The sequence below is a fragment of the Phalacrocorax carbo genome, chromosome 4, assembly GCF_963921805.1.
Source record: "Phalacrocorax carbo chromosome 4, bPhaCar2.1, whole genome shotgun sequence".
In the NCBI taxonomy this organism is placed as follows: Eukaryota; Metazoa; Chordata; class Aves; order Suliformes; family Phalacrocoracidae; genus Phalacrocorax; species Phalacrocorax carbo.
Genome location: NC_087516.1, coordinates 53704916 through 53722492, shown reverse-complemented (window position 1 = coordinate 53722492; position 17577 = coordinate 53704916). Strand labels below are relative to the sequence as shown.

General features: G+C 40.3%; 1 protein-coding gene across 11 annotated transcripts in view; it reads right to left on the bottom strand.

The window, feature by feature from the left end:
• Nucleotides 1–17577, bottom strand: part of BMPR1B (bone morphogenetic protein receptor type 1B) — a 252620-nt gene that overhangs the window by 44481 nt on the left and 190562 nt on the right. The window contains exon 1 of one of the 11 annotated variants that reach the window (XM_064449987.1): nucleotides 1720–2255. The exons of the other annotated variants lie outside the window; for them this stretch is intronic. The gene's annotated coding sequence lies outside the window, so the exon portion shown is untranslated. Of the gene's footprint in view, nucleotides 1–1719; nucleotides 2256–17577 lie in introns of those variants that run through there. 11 annotated transcript variants of the gene reach the window in all.

Genomic DNA, 17577 nt, shown 5'->3' with positions numbered 1-17577 from the left:
GCAGAGATTTCATGTTGCAAAATGTGCTCTGATGGGCAAAACTGAAGCAAATATAAGAGTAAACTCATATTATTTACTTTAAATGATGAGGGAAGCAAAACTACTGCATGCTGTCAACTCGCCCTCGGGCCTGTATCCATATTCATAGAAGAATAGTTCAGTGATAGGAGGTTAGAGGTGGCCGAGGACAAATTTCGGTTCCCAATTAACACTACGGAGCCATGAAAGCCTTGTCTACTAGGCGCCATGACATACAAACTATCCTCCCACTGCACAGGACCCTTGCTCTCTGCAGAGTTCAGTGTCTCCTGACTTACTCAACAGTGTAAGCAGAGGGATCATTAGTTATGACTGGTAGAGTCTAGGAGATAATGTTGACTCTCATTTCAGGAACTATTAAGCTATAAACACTGCTCTGAAAGCCATTTATCTGCATTTTAAGATAAACAGAGAAGCTACTTAATTAAGTAGATTGCAAGAAATAAGCTACAGATGCCAAAGTAAGCAACTTTTAACTTCCAAAAAGCAAAATCTGTGCATTTAATAAGTACAATTTTATACCGCGAAATCACTGACATGGAAGTTCATAAGCAGCATAACTTAACCACTCCACAATGTCTGATAAAGAAACACAAATCAAAGTATAATTACAAAACAGTTAATTCCAAACGATGCAAATTACATGCACGTATAATTTGCAAGTTACTACCGCAGAGACCAGTTCTGAAGTACAATATTATGAAGTGGCAATCCTTGTCGAGCAGCATTTACATTTTATCTCCACATCGCTACAATCTGAAAATGAGATACTATCCCAGACCTCTGCAATTGAGGTACATGCCAAAGCTGTCATGCCTGAATCTGCACTGGCTAGGAAGAACATTCTTACCAAAATAAGCAACAGAGTATGAAATTATTTTCTTGAGTCTCGCCAACTAACCACATTTTTTACTGAATACTATTCATGTATTTGGACATACCTCTATGAGATCTTTAAGACAGTAGTTCAATAAAATTTAAAAAAAAAAAAAAAAACCACCAAAAAAAGCATACCCACAAAGTATTTTCCATTATCCTTTAAAAAGATGTAAAATCCAAGGCATTCTAAGCATCAAGAAAAAGATGGATTTTTTTTTTTTTTTTGTGGAGTGGGGGTGTGTGTGGGGGGTGTGTCGCAAAAAATTAAAAACCTGATCTTTCCTCACACTTTCAGATGCCAGAGCTTTTCAAGCCCGCTCTGAGGTCAGAGAGGGGAACACGCAGGTGCACCGCATGTCGGCAGCTGAAAGCTTGCGAGGTCGCACTGGAATCCGATCCGCCCCCCCCACCCCCACATTCCTGCAGGCATTATAAACACTCCCTGAAGGAATATTACCCTAACACAGACTAATTTTCCGCAAACAGCCCCAGCCTCGTTAAACCTCTTCTTTATCAGCATTGTTCAAAGCAGTTTTTCTGGTAATATTGAACTCCCTTATGCCCATCTAAAAAGAAAAGAAACTCCTTTTATGTTCTCTCCAGTATCATTTCTCCTATTCAGGTCCACTGGCACTACACAATAGATTCAATAAAAATATTCAGTTTCATCATATGGTAGTAATGTCCTAAAGACTATGACAGAGAGATTAAGAGAGCGAGAGGTTCTGTTCCCATAAACAAATACAGAGTAAAGAGACCACTCTCCTAACAGGGTTGGATGGATTTATATGGGTGACTCACCTCAGCAAGCAGGCAATCCCGAGTGAATTAACAGGACACTATTCCTAAAGCGGGTGTTTTTCTGGACCAGCAGTTCTTCACGCTCCTGAATCAGCCTTGAACCCTTCCCTAGAGAAATCCTTTTGCCTTCAGTGGGACACACAGACTCTGCTCTCTTAACATGAATAGCCATTGCCATTAAAACAATTAAAAAATTTGAACGTGCTTTCACCTAGCTTTATTGCAGATACAAAAAAGGAGCAAGTCTGCATTCAAGCACTATGCAAAGCAGCATAACATAAAAGTGAGGTTCTGACATGCAGAAACCAAAAGTAGATCTTCCTCCCAGAGCAACAACTACCCATGTGACCTTATCCCAGACGTTCTGTGATGTACCTTGCCATCTGCAAGTCATTGATGTGAACAATAATGTTCTTTTAAAAGCATTTCTGGTTTGCAGATTGAAATCATTATTACAGGACTGGCACAAGAATACCATCTGCAGGCATTCCTTCTTCCCCTGTTCCATCCAGTTTGTCCTGAACAGTCTGAAACCCCAAATAAGGACTCAGGATAACAAAATACAGGAAGGAGACACAGTCAGAGGGTATCTGCCTATCCTAACCACACACTCTAATAACAGTTCTGAAATGATAAGACCAGTATTACTGTAACTTGCTTGTTCTAAGGAAGACAGCAGAGCAGAAAGTGCTGTATTTTCCAGCGATTCTTTTGCCTGTTGTTTAACGTACAAGCAACAAAGAGGGATTGCTAGGAATAAGGAAGAGAAAACACAGGCAAAAGCACTGGGAGAAGGCAAGCCATGCATCCGCTGTCTTTGGCCAGTTCACTTCAAGCTGGCAGGGATTTTTGTTGAAGGAAATTTATAAATAAATAATTTTATATTTATATAATCTATGTATTAGGTACATAAAATAGTTATTTGTATATAAACAAGAAATATGTAAATAAATAGCCCATGAGGACTCTGAATTGGGGGAACAGAGTTAGTTACTCTGAACAAATCACTGTGCAAATTAAATTTTTGAAAATTGGAATCACTGCTACTTATCAATATGATAACATCAGTGTAAGCAATGGAAAAATGAAAGCTACGGTCCTCATAGCCACTCTTCACACATGCACAATGAGCACAACTCTGTGCTGTAACACTGGGATCATATGCATCTAACTCTACAAAATAAGCAGCTTCTTAAATGAAAATTGCTGTTTATGAACAGACTTACAAAACAAGCCAAAGCAATAGCCCCACACAAGAAACCAGCCACTCCACCCTCCGGGCAGCTCAGTTACAGACCATAATACAGAGAGATGCAACATGCAGTACTGCGTAGTGCACGTGCTCCAAGGTCCACGTGGTGCTAAACACAGCGAGCAGGACTGCTTATGCCCTCCCTACAATTCTGAAAAGAAAAATTTAAGTATCGTATTTCACACCATTTATAAACAAAAATAAAACAATGTTTCCCATAATTTAGTCTTCTGTTCTTCAAATCACTATCTCTTCATTCATGTTTTCCCTCAACCTACTTTCTTCCATAATGTTTTAAGCATTTAATTTCTTTTTCTCAGCCCTTTTTATTAAATATTTGTTTCTTTCTTCATGGAGTTTTCTTTTAAATAAACCAACTAAGTTTCTTTCCAAAAGCTCTTTTTCCCCTCACTTACGTTCCCCTGGACTGCTTCCCACTCTCCCTGAGTTGCCCTTCTTCTATTCTCTTCTATAACTTGATCCCTCTTCCAGTCTCTCACTCCTCCCACTTTCCAATGATGCTTTGACAAGCTCACTGGTATTTTTCCCCTTTCTCTGACACTTATCTTCTCCTCACTTCCAGAATGATTTATGTCAAAACCATCTGACCCCAACTCCTTCCTCAGCCTTTCTGCATCCGCCCTACTTTCACATCCCTCTAAAAGAACGTGCAATATGGACTCCCAATCCCAAACCAGGCATTGCTTCCTTCCAGCTGGTCTGTATCAGTACACCCAGCTACACATGCAGTGCAACACACTCAGCCCTCTACAGGAGGGCTACCTGCACATGTCCTTCCTGCTAGTCCTCATGTTGCCCTGTGAAGGGTAGTCCTTCTCCCTTCCCAGCTCTTCCCCTGGGAAGCACCCCAAAGTGACTGCTGCGGACCAGGAGCAAGGGCAGGAGGAGCACTGCTACCCCTGAGGAGAAGGAAGAGCAAACTGGAGACAGGCAACAGCCCTCTGATGCAACGTGTTGCTTGCCACATCATTAGCTGACATGACAAGCTGCCTCCTCTTTCTTGATCAAGCTTGTTGGGTTTGTTTGTAAGAGTTGGTACACTTTTTAGAGAAGACCCAGATAAGAGAACAGAGGCTTCTGCCTACTTAATTCAAGTGAGATCTCACCTGAAGTTCACAAAGCTTCCATTAGGCCATTAAAATTGAATGAGAAACCTTGACTTCAGCAACAGTCAATGAGAAGTTACAGCTAACGCCAACAAAATACAATAGCGTGGGTCTCCTAGAAACCACATGAATTTGCAAGCATGTGGCTATGCTCACCGATATGAACTGAAAAAGAAAATAAAAATCTGATTTTTCTACCCTTTTCTTCTTTTTAGCTGTTTTAAAGAGATGGAAATTGTCATCCAAATAAAGTTTTATTTCTTTCAGCTCCAGTCAATCTTTAAAAATACTCCAAGTCATAAGAACTAGGGGCCTACAGCAAATATGTGTTTCAAGCTGAGATGCTGTGTAATTTCAGAGAGAAAGAAAAATATTTTCCCAAGCTTTCAACTTTTCATTTGTATAAAATAGTTTATTTTATAGCTAGGTAAAGATGTAAAATTAAACTTCTTCATTAGTGTAATGTACTGTAACTCACTATAAACACTGTTAACATAACTAAATGAATGAATTGTGCAATATTTTCCATCAGAATATGGAAGGGAATAGATGCCAAATATAGGGTAAAAAAGTATAAAAAGTCAGCTTTCTTCTATAGAATAGCAGAATTCTTAAAGAATGTGTTGGTGGTCAAGTCTCTGACAAATAAGAGGTTGTTTCCATGCTACACAGCCCGATTATTGGTCTGATCAACCTTAACTAAGGAATAAGAAAAAGTATTTGGATATTCTGTAAATAAGCATAGGGATTATTATTTTCCTATAAAGTCATCTGAAAGTAGTCCCTCCCAACTTGTATTTCTTATTGCTGTTCTCTTAATGCACCACCGCTAAATTAATTCCCTACTCAACTCTGCAATAGAGGAATGATTTTTCTAAAGCCCTTTCCTGGGTGGGGACCTTACCGGATAAAAGAACCAGTATCACCGAGTTGCAGCCAGATGGAGAAGGAAAAGGGTAAACCCAGCTTTTAAAGATGGATGTGATGACACTCTTTCCTACATGCAATAATTTACATTTCTACACTACTTTCCAAAGTAGCTTCCCCTTGGACTGAAGGTGGTAGACAGAAGTACTGTCTCTGTGAGCTAAAGAGCAGGCTGATCTCCATGCCCAGGGTGTGGAAAGATCCTTCAAAAAAGGCTAGCTGATTTGCCCCAAGACAGAGTTCACTTTTTTTTTTCACCCTAAGTTGCCACCATACCCAAGGAAATGCATTTAAAAGATTTAGTAATGCATTCAGCAGAAAAATCAATGTAAACACTTAAATATGTATGACATCAGAAAATATGTCAGTTTTAGTAATTTTCTTCTGTAAAATATACCATAGTTAGGTTATAAGTAAACAAATAATCTTACTCAAAAATTATTTCTTTAGAATACTGCACTTGCTGGTCCACATATTTGCAACACTTACTTTGTTCGCTGACAAAAATGACACATATCACAGATGGCACAAACCAAAGAACGCCAATCGGAAATTCAGCTGCAACTATGACTAATGTTTGCCAAATTGATAGTGAGCTACGGTTATGGGATCCTCTTTAGGAGCTGACCTGCGAGGCATGCATTCCAGCTGCTGGGTTGTATCAAGAGAAGAGGGAGTATTACTGGGGGGGCGAATGTCATGGGTACTCTCTGTTAGCTTTATCTTGGAAGTTGGCTTAAAACTGAAGTTTAAAACCCTGACTCCTAACATGAGGAAAACATGACGCTCAACATCAAGCCTAGAGATTGTGGAAGTGGTAGACTATACACATTTATTTCTGTACTAAATGTTACCCACCTAAGCCCAAAACAAGCAAGAATAAATCTTTTGATAAAAACTTGAAAGAATGAAGTTAAATTTTTGTTCAGAAAAATCACAAATATATTCTGAGAGAAAAAAAATATTTTCTTGTATTATCAACTATGTATTTCTGCTACTCAGCAACTAAATTTCATATATTTCATATATTATTGTCATAAATCAGCAAACCCAGGAAGTTACACTTACAGAAGGGTATCAGATATGCATGAAAAAGTACCCAAAATAGGAAGAGTTAAAATACAAAAATAACTGAATTAGCACTTTATAATTTATTCGACATCCTGCCGGCTGAAGTTTCAGTAGGATGTGATACACCCAGGATAAAAACAACGATACTTCTTCAGTTTTATCCTCAACAGCAGTGTTGACGTGAGTTATTAAATTGAGCGGATTCAATTCCAAAGCTGGCTATGTTTCAGGAGAGAATCAGTGATTTCTGCAAACTGTTTGTACGCCTCTAATACAGGACATGATCTCAAATCTTCACCCCTTTAAAAATCCTCAAGCTAGAGAATGAAATCCTAGCTTTACTGCAAGTGTTGTTAGTTCTGCCATCACCTCCAATGGGTTTAGGACTTCAAGGCAAGACCTCATATGTGCAGAATTCCTCTTGCTTCCTCTATGTCAGTTAGAGAAAGTCAATTAAAAAATTTATGTACTGAAGTAATTCCCCTGTTTCTGCCCTAGATCTTAGTTCCCACTGAAAATAAACCGAGTTGTGATCTTAAAAATGAAGGTGAAACCAAGCCCAACATGCACTGTAACAGATTTACAGGGTCCCTTTTGGATTTCATATTCATTGTTCTGCAGCCCATAAAATACTAGGGAGCCTTGGGAAGAAGTCAAAACCCTTGACTTTAAAACTTCACAGCCTTTCAGAAAGAGATTATTAGGAACAACAGTATTCTAGCATCGTATTTCTGGTTCCCTTCACTAGTATAAAATGTTTTCAGATTCAGCAATAATATTAATCAAGCATTTTAAGACCACATTTTCCTTTCCCCACAAAATTGTTCCTTCTTAGCACTCTCAGGAGTTTTTGTTTCTGCCAAAGGCAAACTTAGTTTCTGCCCATAACAATGGTGGCAAAATGGGGCTCACCACACTTCTAGTAAGGGCCAGATGTACTTTATATAGATCATTGTATTAGAATAGCTCAAACCAAAATACTGACAAATTAAAAGTGAAAAAACCCATGCTTTTCAGACATTCTTACAAGAAACCAGCATAATCAAATTACTCTGTCTGTATGTTGTATTTCTTACCCAAGTCCAAAAAAAAGTCCAGTAAAACGATTTCTTTCTCTTTTTTTGTACGCTTCTTTTAGAGACCTTTCAAACTAAATATGCAAACAAGAAAAAGGAACACACTGATAAATAACCATGAGTCATCCACCTTAGAGATGTGGGGAGAACTGGGGAGAGTTATGTCTAGAACAGATACACGTGAAAATTTCCCTTAGAGACATCTTCTCCCCGTCCCCAAAGACTTTGCCCCTCTTAATTTTTCTGTGTGGCAATAGGCTATATCCATTGTTTAATTTGTCCTACAGCAAACCTGTGTCATCCCACCAGTGTCTCCTTTCTGGCCCTGCCACCCTTTCCAGGAGAAAGTCAGCTCAATACTCCATCCAACTTGCCCAAGCAGAAGGTCACCAAAATCCCCCAACTGACATCATAGGACTGGCAGGTGGGGGCCAACCTTTCCTCAGTAAAGCCAGCCATGAGATTTTTAGGAGGCTGACATTCAGTTTCATCTCAATAAAAGGTTTTCAGGGGTTCATTCAAGGAGAATAGATCAAGGACAATGTGCTTGAGCCATTAGCCCTGCTTACGAACCTGTCACCACCACCACCACCCCCAGCAATTAGGATATGGACAAAGGACTCCACTTCCACAGTGACCCCAGCTAGGGAGCTCTCCTTGCCAAAAGAAACACCCCTTTCAAAATTCCTCAGCCAGTAGGTTTGTGCAGGTGTTCCTCCCCTCCTAATTTTCTAGGCCACTGGTTGAGAGACCTCTTCATCTTCCAGTCCCAAACCACATGCGCCGGGACTTCCCTAAACTGGAGAGATTATTGTTAAAGAAAAACAAATAATGGAAACCTAAACCTAAATAATCCCTGGAGATCAGATTTATATCTGATGTAAGCTGTAAACAAAGAAAAATGGGAGGTTGGTGGATTTAGGGTAGGTCTCTTCTCATTTTAGCTGTCAAAACCTAGTCACCAAAGTTTCCTCCCACATAACTCAGACACATATTTCAGATATAAAGGATCATTTTGTGGACCCATCTTTCCAAAATATCTAAATATTTCTAAAGCACCTTTCACCCTCCTTTGTCTATGGACACTGGGGAGACAGCTAACATTTATACGGTAAAGGAGAGGTGACGTATATTGTTTGGATACGCTTGTCACTTTTTGCACTTTGTGGTTCATAAAGATATGAATTAGAAGCAAATCACTACTTTCCTGCTTGCACTTTGCAAAGAAAAATAGGGCACAACATCTAAAAAGCTCAAACCCCACCTACTGTTTTGATGCCTGCTGCCAAAACCAGATGCAGTGATGCCCTTTGGCCAGCCATGGTCCATAGGACATCAGCAAAAATCTTTTTTCACCATGAAAAGCTGTCTAAAGTACAACCTCTCCATCCTCCCACTGCAGAGACTGTTTTGGGCCACAGCAAATTTGCTCATTTCAACTAGCAGCTCCGTGACACAACCCAGAGGCCGAAGGAGATGTAAACTATTTACCCTGCCTCTGCGTTCGTTATTTTTGCAAGCCGGCAGGCCAGCCTCCCTGGGCCATGTTTGTTTATAAGGCAAGTGTTCCCCGCTCCTGCGGGGCACTCATCGAAGGAGACGCCTGAGGGTTTCTGTTTGAGGAAAGCCACTAAGTGATCTGCATTTCTGGCACGGGAGATGCTTTGTTTAACTTGAAATAGCTTTGAAAAGTAGTACAGCAAGTGCATTTCCCCTGAAGAACTCGCTGTCACCAATGATGCTGCCATACAAGTAAGACAAGAGACTCATATGGACGAGTTTGTATGGAAGTATTAAGGGAACATGAAAAGCAGTCAGTCAAAACTTCCATGGTCTGCTTTAACCTGTGTGCTTTTTATATTTTTTTAAAATATATATATAACAAATAATATATATACTTATATCTTTCACAAATATATATATATATTTCACTCCCACCTCTGTAATACTTCTCCCTGGATGGTCTGTCTTTCTGTCTCTTGTCGTTGGAGGTTTTGTTTATTTGTTTTTAAATATAACAGAGGTGCCCAAGCTTGAGGATGAACACTGAATGAAGGAATTTTCAAATTTGGTGACTAAACAAAAAATAAAAATTGGTAATAAGCTTAAATAAGCTATGGAAGCTTCCTCCGATACAGTCCCAGACAACCTGCAAATGTCACTTTGAATGCATACTGTACGGGCCAAAGGATTCCGTTTTGTTTCTAGATTATTTACTGCACCTTGAAATCATTGTATTTTTGGTTTTGTTGCTTAGAGCTAAGTGAATGTTTACATGGAAATGTTACTTTGAAAGGAAAATATTTACATTTCCTGGGAACAGGTTGTACTGATTTTCAAAAATCCTGCTTTTATCTAGTTGGAACCAATGGTCAAGTGTAACTCAAATTTGTGAACACTTTGGGCCTAAAATGAAACTTTTTCTTCTGCAGATCCATCCTTTAGCTATGCTTTTTAATTGTCTCAAATTTTTCAATCAGCTCTATCAACCATTATCCCTTTCCAGTCTTCTAGGAGACAAATTAAAGAAAATTATTAAAAAGTTAATTAGCAATTTCCTATTGTATCTATAAACTTTAATAAGATGTTAAGGTCACATATCAGACTGAAAAGAAATACAAGACAAAGGCAAATAAAAGTGCCTTTTTTCCTTCCAAAAGTAGAAATGCTGGGGAATTAGCACTTAGAAAATTCACAGGAAGTCACTGTAGACACTTGTTGCCATAATAAGGAGATAGTCACTTAAATATTTACAGAGTTATGATAAAAATCTAAAAAAGCCCCATTTAGACATAAAAATAAAGTGGCATAATGGGTCCTAGCTAAAACAAATCATCATTCCGCCCTCCTCTCAGTGTTCAAGACTTTGTCACAACACGCAGTGTACCATTGGGAAACACCCCCATTTCACAAATTCACCTCAAAAGTTTGGTGTTACAAAGATGTAAATGATCCATTTAGAAGTAATCCTGGGTTTTAATAAGGCTTAATGCAAACCTCACACTTTTTTTAATACATAAGGAGGCCGCAGCTCCACACCAATGGTTAAGTCTCAGGGGTGAAACAAGAGTTTCAGCCACAGCTGGCGCCAGGCCTGCTGGATAAAAAGTAGCATGGAGGACACAACAAATATCTTCCATGGAATCACAAAAAAATGGCATTTTGAGAGGGAAGGAAGTATTCTTTTGTAGCTCTCCTTCAGTGGCAAACCCCACAGTCAATCACTCAAGTCTTCAAAACATCCTACTGCGTGAAGGCTGACTTTGCCTCTTTCCATTTACTTATTAAGAGACAGCAAGGAGGAAAGAAATAATATAAAATGCAGGTGGGCTGAAAAAATAAGGCTAGCTAGGAATGTCACCTCCTCTCCCACTGCTGCGTTGCGGTGTGCACCATTTCACACAGCACACAAACGTCTTAGGGCAGTTCATTTCCGTGTCCACTGCAGCTTCACTTCTATTAGCACTGGGCCGCTTGAGTTTAGTATTGAAGGAGAAGGTTCAAAGATGCCTTTCAAACTCTTCGTGGCCCTCTTTGCAACACGGCCACAAGCTAATAATGACTGCATTTGCTAGGAAAACAATTATAAGCTTCAGCTTCAAATATTAGACAAAGTCAGCACTAATTAAACGGCAGTCCTGATGCCTGAAGTCTCTACTAGACTACAGGGCAGCCGTAAGAAAAGCTCTGCAGTTCTGGCAGTGTGCCTTGTCCCCTGTTTGGACTTTTAAGGGTTACTTCACCATGCTTCACATAGCACGCTACTGTTACCAAGCGCTCCTCACTCCTTTTCCATCTCCTCTGCTTTCAGCCCACCTGGCAGGGTCATTATTTAAGCCAATAGAAATATATTGTTCATTAACGTTTTCAGAGTATTAAATAGCTTTTCAAGATTAAAATGCATTAGATGTCCTGCATTTGTTTCTATTTTTCAACGTTTACTGTTCAAAATGTCACTCTCATGCTACTTTCTGTGGGATATTTCGCTGTTAATGCAGAAAAAATATTTAGATAGAGTACATGTAAAGTCTATGGAGCAAATCTTAAGTAATTGCTACTGACTGCCGTGACTAGTGCTGCAAGGAAACCTAAGGGAATTTATAGGTTTACTTTGAACGGTTTAATATATTATTTTTCATAAACGCTTGCCTCTGAAAACGGGTCCAAATTATGCAAGGGTCTTTATTCTCTGAAGAGATCTGTACTTTGCATTACTATGTCCTGCTAGGATAAGACTGTATAAATGTTGTTCCCCGCAGAATAATATGAGAAGACTGAAGCAAATCTTAGCAGAATGAGAGTTAAATGTTGCCAAAAACCACCTACAAAGAACACCTCTTCATTCACCAGCTCAGACATTAAACCTCATTTATATAACTTTCATTTAAAGTTATAACCTGAAAATGGGGGTTTGTAACTAAGTTGCTCATTATAATAGCATTATAAATGAAACTTGCTCACCCTGGAAGCGTTTCTGCTTTTGAAAAATAATTCTGTCTTTACTTCAACTTCTTGTTGCCAACTGTGTGAAAAAAAGCGGTGAAAGAACAGAGGAGAATGGCTCTGAGTTTTTATTTTGGGGGCTGGTTTCAAGTGTTTGGCAGTGGGATTTACTTCCATGCTCTACAGATCAGAGGCAAAACAGCTATTTGAATTCTTTCTCCGTTACCACCTTTCTGTCACCCAGAAGTTCACCTTTATTCATTAACAGAAGGAAGAGATGGACTATGGAGAGCTGAAATCCACTCAGTCAAAACCCTACCTTTTGTTTCTCACAATACACTGGGATTACTTGTGCGTGAGGACAGAACGCTGCCTTTCGCTGGGATTTTGTAAAATAAATACGATCTTTTATTTTATCATTTTAAAGAAGTTTAAACAAATGATAATGTGGGGTGAGAAACCAGTTGAACTTTAAATTTTTGTGCATGCCTCTACTATATCTTTTAAAACGAGACTTCTGTTCTTGTCTCAGTCTCCGACGCGCTGACAGAAGTGCAGCTTTCAAGTCAAAAGTCCAGTGCCAGTTCTCAAATGCTAAATAGATGCTGATGGATACATTTGCAAACAGACACGTTAAGTGTATAGAAACAGTGAGATATATTACGGGAGGCGCTGAAAATGAAACTCAAAGCTCTGGCATTTCCTTCAGAAGGGATAAAACAACACAACGATCTTAGCAAGCATTATTGTGAAAGAACCAATAGTACAGCTGTGTGAAAAACCCTAGACAAACAACCCTTGTTCAGCTAAAATTAGATACACTGCTAAGGCCCCTTTATATTGCTTTGGCGAGAAGACCATTCTCCAGTTCCTGAATACGCTGAAGAGATCTGAGTGGCTAGTAAGTGTGTTTAGAAGAGTCTTCAAATTATTTAACAGATCATTAAGACATTAGGAGGTTTTCTCCAAATTTCCAAAGCAATTAACGTGCTTATATTGAGACCCAGATCTTCCAAGGGAGCAAGAATGTCTTTGCATGGGCAGAGATGGGAGATTACATCTCATTCTCTTCCGCATGCTACACAAATGTGCGTACTGCAGATTTGAGTGAAAGACAAGTTTCTGCATTGCTCAGAGAAGTGGCTGGATTGAACTACGTGTAAATTTACCCTGCAGTGTTTTTTCCCATCTACTGAACGGTAAACAGTCACCTCAGTCATCCTTCCAAGCAAAATCAACACAGGAGCTAATCCTGATGAGGTCTAACATTGTGTGAATTGCATTTATGTTCACCCTGGAAAAGACAGATCACAGAAGTTAATCCAGCCTGTAAAACCATCTAGCAGCAGAAAACCTATCAGCCAAAGGACAAGGCATATGCCCGGTCACCTGACCCAAGCCACATGCCCAGTCTTTGCAAGAATTTAACCACTGGCAACCTCCTCAACATCCTTCCCTTCCTCTCTCCCCTTTCCTAAGTTGCTCAACAACAACAAAGAGCTAGCGATATGTATAGGAAGGTGAATTGCATCCTTGTATCTGATCTGAACTGAGTTATTAAAAAAAAAGTGAATTTTGCTGAAAAGTCTTAATATAAAGGTTTAAAAGAGGGGCAAGACTCTGTAGGGAGAAGCTTCTGTTAACAGTCTTTCTGTGGAAGGTGGACAGGCAAAATGAATCAGAAAAAGCCTTCCAGGAGAGCCGTTTACAAATGTGAGAGGTTCTCTGTAACAGCAATCAGGGCAGCGTAAAGTGGACCCAAGGGAGACCAAGTTTTATTCCCCTTCAGGCTTGACCAGGGACAATACCAGCTCACAAACCAGCCGGACAAGGAACTCATGTGCTGACAGTTCGGGTATCACCAGAATTAAGGTGTTACCCTTACTCTGAGATCACTCAACTGAAGAATTACCTTAGCTCATCCAGAAGCACTTCACTGCTAATTGCCAGCAAGTCGCTGGCTTGTTCATTTCCTTCTATGAATATGTCCCAGCACACCTGAATTTTACAGCAGAAATTAAGGAAAATCCAGACCGCTGCCGCTAAACTTACCGCTTATAATAAAATCACTGCAAGATCTCTTTCTGGAGACCTTTTTTGGGCCATTTTCCAGGATGAAGCAACAGCTGTCTTTGCCAATCTCCTCACAGGCAAAGAAAATTTTCAAGATTAATTGCCCTGATAGAAAGCAGGAGATTTTTTTTTTTTTTCTTCCCTTTGCCAGCGTTGCTTCCCCTAGAGTCATGTTTCTGATCCTGGGGGCACTTCCAACTGCAAATTAATTACAGGTTTGATAAACCATGTACCTGTTATTCATAGAGCTCAGGTGCGGTAAACTTAAAAAAAAAAATCCTTTTATTTCCCAGAATTCTGTAAAATTAATTTCCCACTTCTCCAAGTAGGCTAACATGAGGCAATCACTGATGTCTTCCTATGGTTTGAAGCGTAACAGAAGGAAACCTCAGCTGTAAATTGGGCTTTGGCAGTGGACAAGGGCCTGAAAACACAACCACCCTTGCAGGGGAAGAGCTTCCAACTAATTGATGAACTGAAGTAGCAGAGCCCATAGTCCAGATTGGTGGTGCCCTTGCTGAAACCCATGCTGCTCAGGATGTCATCTTTCTTAATTCGGATGTTTAACAGATTAATATGGCCAAGAACCAGAATTGCCTGTTCTTGTTTAAGAATAAGCTCTCCACCCATGTATAGTAAATACATGACTTGCTATACAAAGAAGTATACTTGAATGGCTTTGGCCTTGTCTTGAACTAATTTATTTTAAGTCTATATATAACAAGTTCCTCTGACAATGAATTGAGTAACGTCTACAAGACAAAAAACGGCACACTTCGTTAGCTACAGAAAGACAGGTGGACCGACAGAAACTTCCACTTAGTGCTTTATTGGCTGCCTGCCACGGTTTGAATGGGGGCAATTATGAAAAAATTGAACACATGACTTTAATAAGCTTCAATATGGATTGCTGTCTGGTGGAAACAGAGCTTTACAATAAGTTACTCTGGGTCTAGTCTTTGCTGCTAGGGACAAATGTGTTGTTTCAGACATCAATCACATATTCTTGGTATTACTTGAAAAGGTTAGTGAGAATAGTGACATGTGAAATTGCAGATGACAGGAAGCAGCCACGGCACTGACTTCCCTCCACGTCCTGGGAGATAGCAGCCTCCCTCTGTGCTGGCGGGAGAGTACCTCCCTGAGCACAACGAGGATGTGGCAGCAGCACCCGACTCCAGGAATGCGCAGCAAAGAGCAGCTACCGTTGCTGAGGGGGTCAGCAGCAGACCCTGTGAGCCCGCTCCTCTGCTGCGGAGGCAGTTGCTCATAGGGTGTTCTCTCCCCACAGCTGAGCACTGAAAACTTTCCAGATAAATGAAAACCCATCTTATCATATATTTAGGATGGACATGTCCTGATGCAAAGACATCCTTCACAGGTTTCACAGTTCAAACTGGCACCTCCAGCATTTGAGTTAGCTATGAATCAGACAGCAAATAAGGCATCACTTCCACACTACCGACAAGGTCGGGGGAAGTGGTGCTGCAGCAGTTCATACTTATTCCACATTTTGAGCAGTTTAAATGAAAGTTGAGGTTTGGATGAACCACCAGGTCTCCTTCCCAATCGATTCTCTTCCCTCCCCAGCTGAGCACACCCTGCCTTTTAGAAAATCTCACTCACACTTCCCCTTGAGGGGACTGCTGTTTCAGCAATAAGGGTCTGCAGGGAACTTCTGCAGGACTGAAGCAGCATGTCGATGGAGGAAGCAGCGTGGCATCAGCCCCGTTGCCTGCCGGGCCTATGCGCAAGCCACAGAAAGCCAGGCTTGTTGGAGCTGCTCCCACAGGAACTGGGGCAGAGAGCCTGACCAGGGCAGCAGCAGTCCCAGCCCCCTCTACAAACTCTTCCCATCCCCTAGCAGCACAAGTGGCAGGACGGTTTCCCTCCAGTCTCCTGTCCCCGCTCCCACCCGCCGACTCCAGCTCCAGCTCCCTCCTCTGCCAGCACTGAGGATGCAGCACCAGACCACTGTGCCCATATTGCTAATAACGTCTTTGGTCAGCTCTGCACTACTTCACACATAGTTTTTTACTCAGTGTGTATACATACATTCATTCAAAATATTAACAGCCAGCATAACCATTTCATAACAAATATGCGCTCAAATGGCCATATCTAGTAGCACATCCCAGGACTGAAGACTCATGCTTCCAGTCCTATATCACCTGTGACAAGACTGCTAAAGCAACTGCAGATTATTTTATCCCCTTTAAAAAATTAAAAACAAACAAAAAAGGAAAATGCTGATCCATTCAGTGAGAAATTGCAGATTGCTGCATCACCTTGGGAGTGAAAAATAAGAGGAATATGAATAATTTGCAATGGCTTTGTCCCTGAGTAGGACCATACCACCAGAATTATCTTAGTAGCTTAGGATGCTCAGAACCGCTCCTCCCCCTGCAAGTGTCTATTTTTCTGAATGCCTGTTGTTTCTGCCTGTGCTGTTCTTGCCTGCTTTGGTCATCCTCCTTCACACGTGTTTGAGAGGAGCTGTGCATGGGCACTGCATCCTTTCGTATCTCCAGGCTACTTGTTCTTAAGCTATATGAGTGCATGATTTATAATAATCATACACAATATAAAGTAACTATTGCTATCACATGGTTACCACTAAGTGATGTCAGTGATAGTAATTTTTACTTTCACAGGTTTGATGTATTTTCAAGTGCTGCCCCAGAAATTATTATATTCTGGAATTTCAACCTGACCCCAAACCACTTCATCTGTAGAAAAAGTAACAATTGCTAACAATAGGAACAATGTGCACTGATGACAAATCCATGTGAGATGTTTCTAACACACCATAAATTCAGTAAGGACAAATCCACATAATGAACAGTCATAATTTGCAGCACAAATACAACATGCAGAAAAACTGGCTAGTCAATAACCTGCAGCATCAGACAGAGGGTCACTGACTTAATGCGAGTCATCAGTGTAATAATTTATGAGGAAGCAGTTACCATATCAGGAGATATCCATCGACTGTTCTGCATAAGAAAAGAAAGGAGAAACAAGCCTCTTGGCTCAGGGTGGGGAAGCCTCTTCAAAAGCAGTGTCATGCTTTGGGCAGCATCGCTCCCAGAGGACAAGAACTTGGGAAAAAAAGGTCCAGAAAGGTGCAACAAGCACACTCACAAATTTGAAAACAACAAGTTACAAGGAAAGATTAAAACAACAAGGTTTGTTTAGTCTGGAGACAAGGGCCACATGGTAACAGCTCTGAAGTAAGTAGAAGGTGTCTGCAAAGAGAAATGAAATGTGCTCTTGCACCACGTACGCTTGCACAAGATGGGAAATAAAGGCTGAAGTTTTAACACTGAGATCTCAGACATTCGGAAAAATCAAGTTTTTTTCAAAAGCCTGACTAAGAATGGGAACAGATTGTCTACAGAGGTACAAGAATAAACCTCTCTTCCCAAAGGCTTAAAAACCAATCAGACAAATAGTTGTCAGAAATGGCTTAGGTACAGTTATACGTGCCTTCAGGTGGAGGGACAGCTTAGACAATTCAAACTTCCTCCAGACTTAAATTCTGTCACTCTACAGATTTACCCCAAAATGCAAATTCGACTCATTCAAACATCAAATCCAAATCTCCTGTTTTTTAAAACATCAAAACTGTTTTAATGTACTTTCACTTTTTTTTGTAACATTGAAAGTCTAACACGGCCTAATGAAGAAAAGAGAAAATAATCTAAAACCAAAATGTTTCAACGTAATGGTCATAAAACATGCATTACGGTGAGACTCTGTATTACCGTTAGTTGCCCACCAAGCCAAAAGATCCATCCTCCGCAGAGCTCTTATCAAGATAACCAAGATAATTCCATTATTGGAATTCCAAGATTCCAACAATATTGTTCCACATTGTTTCCATTAC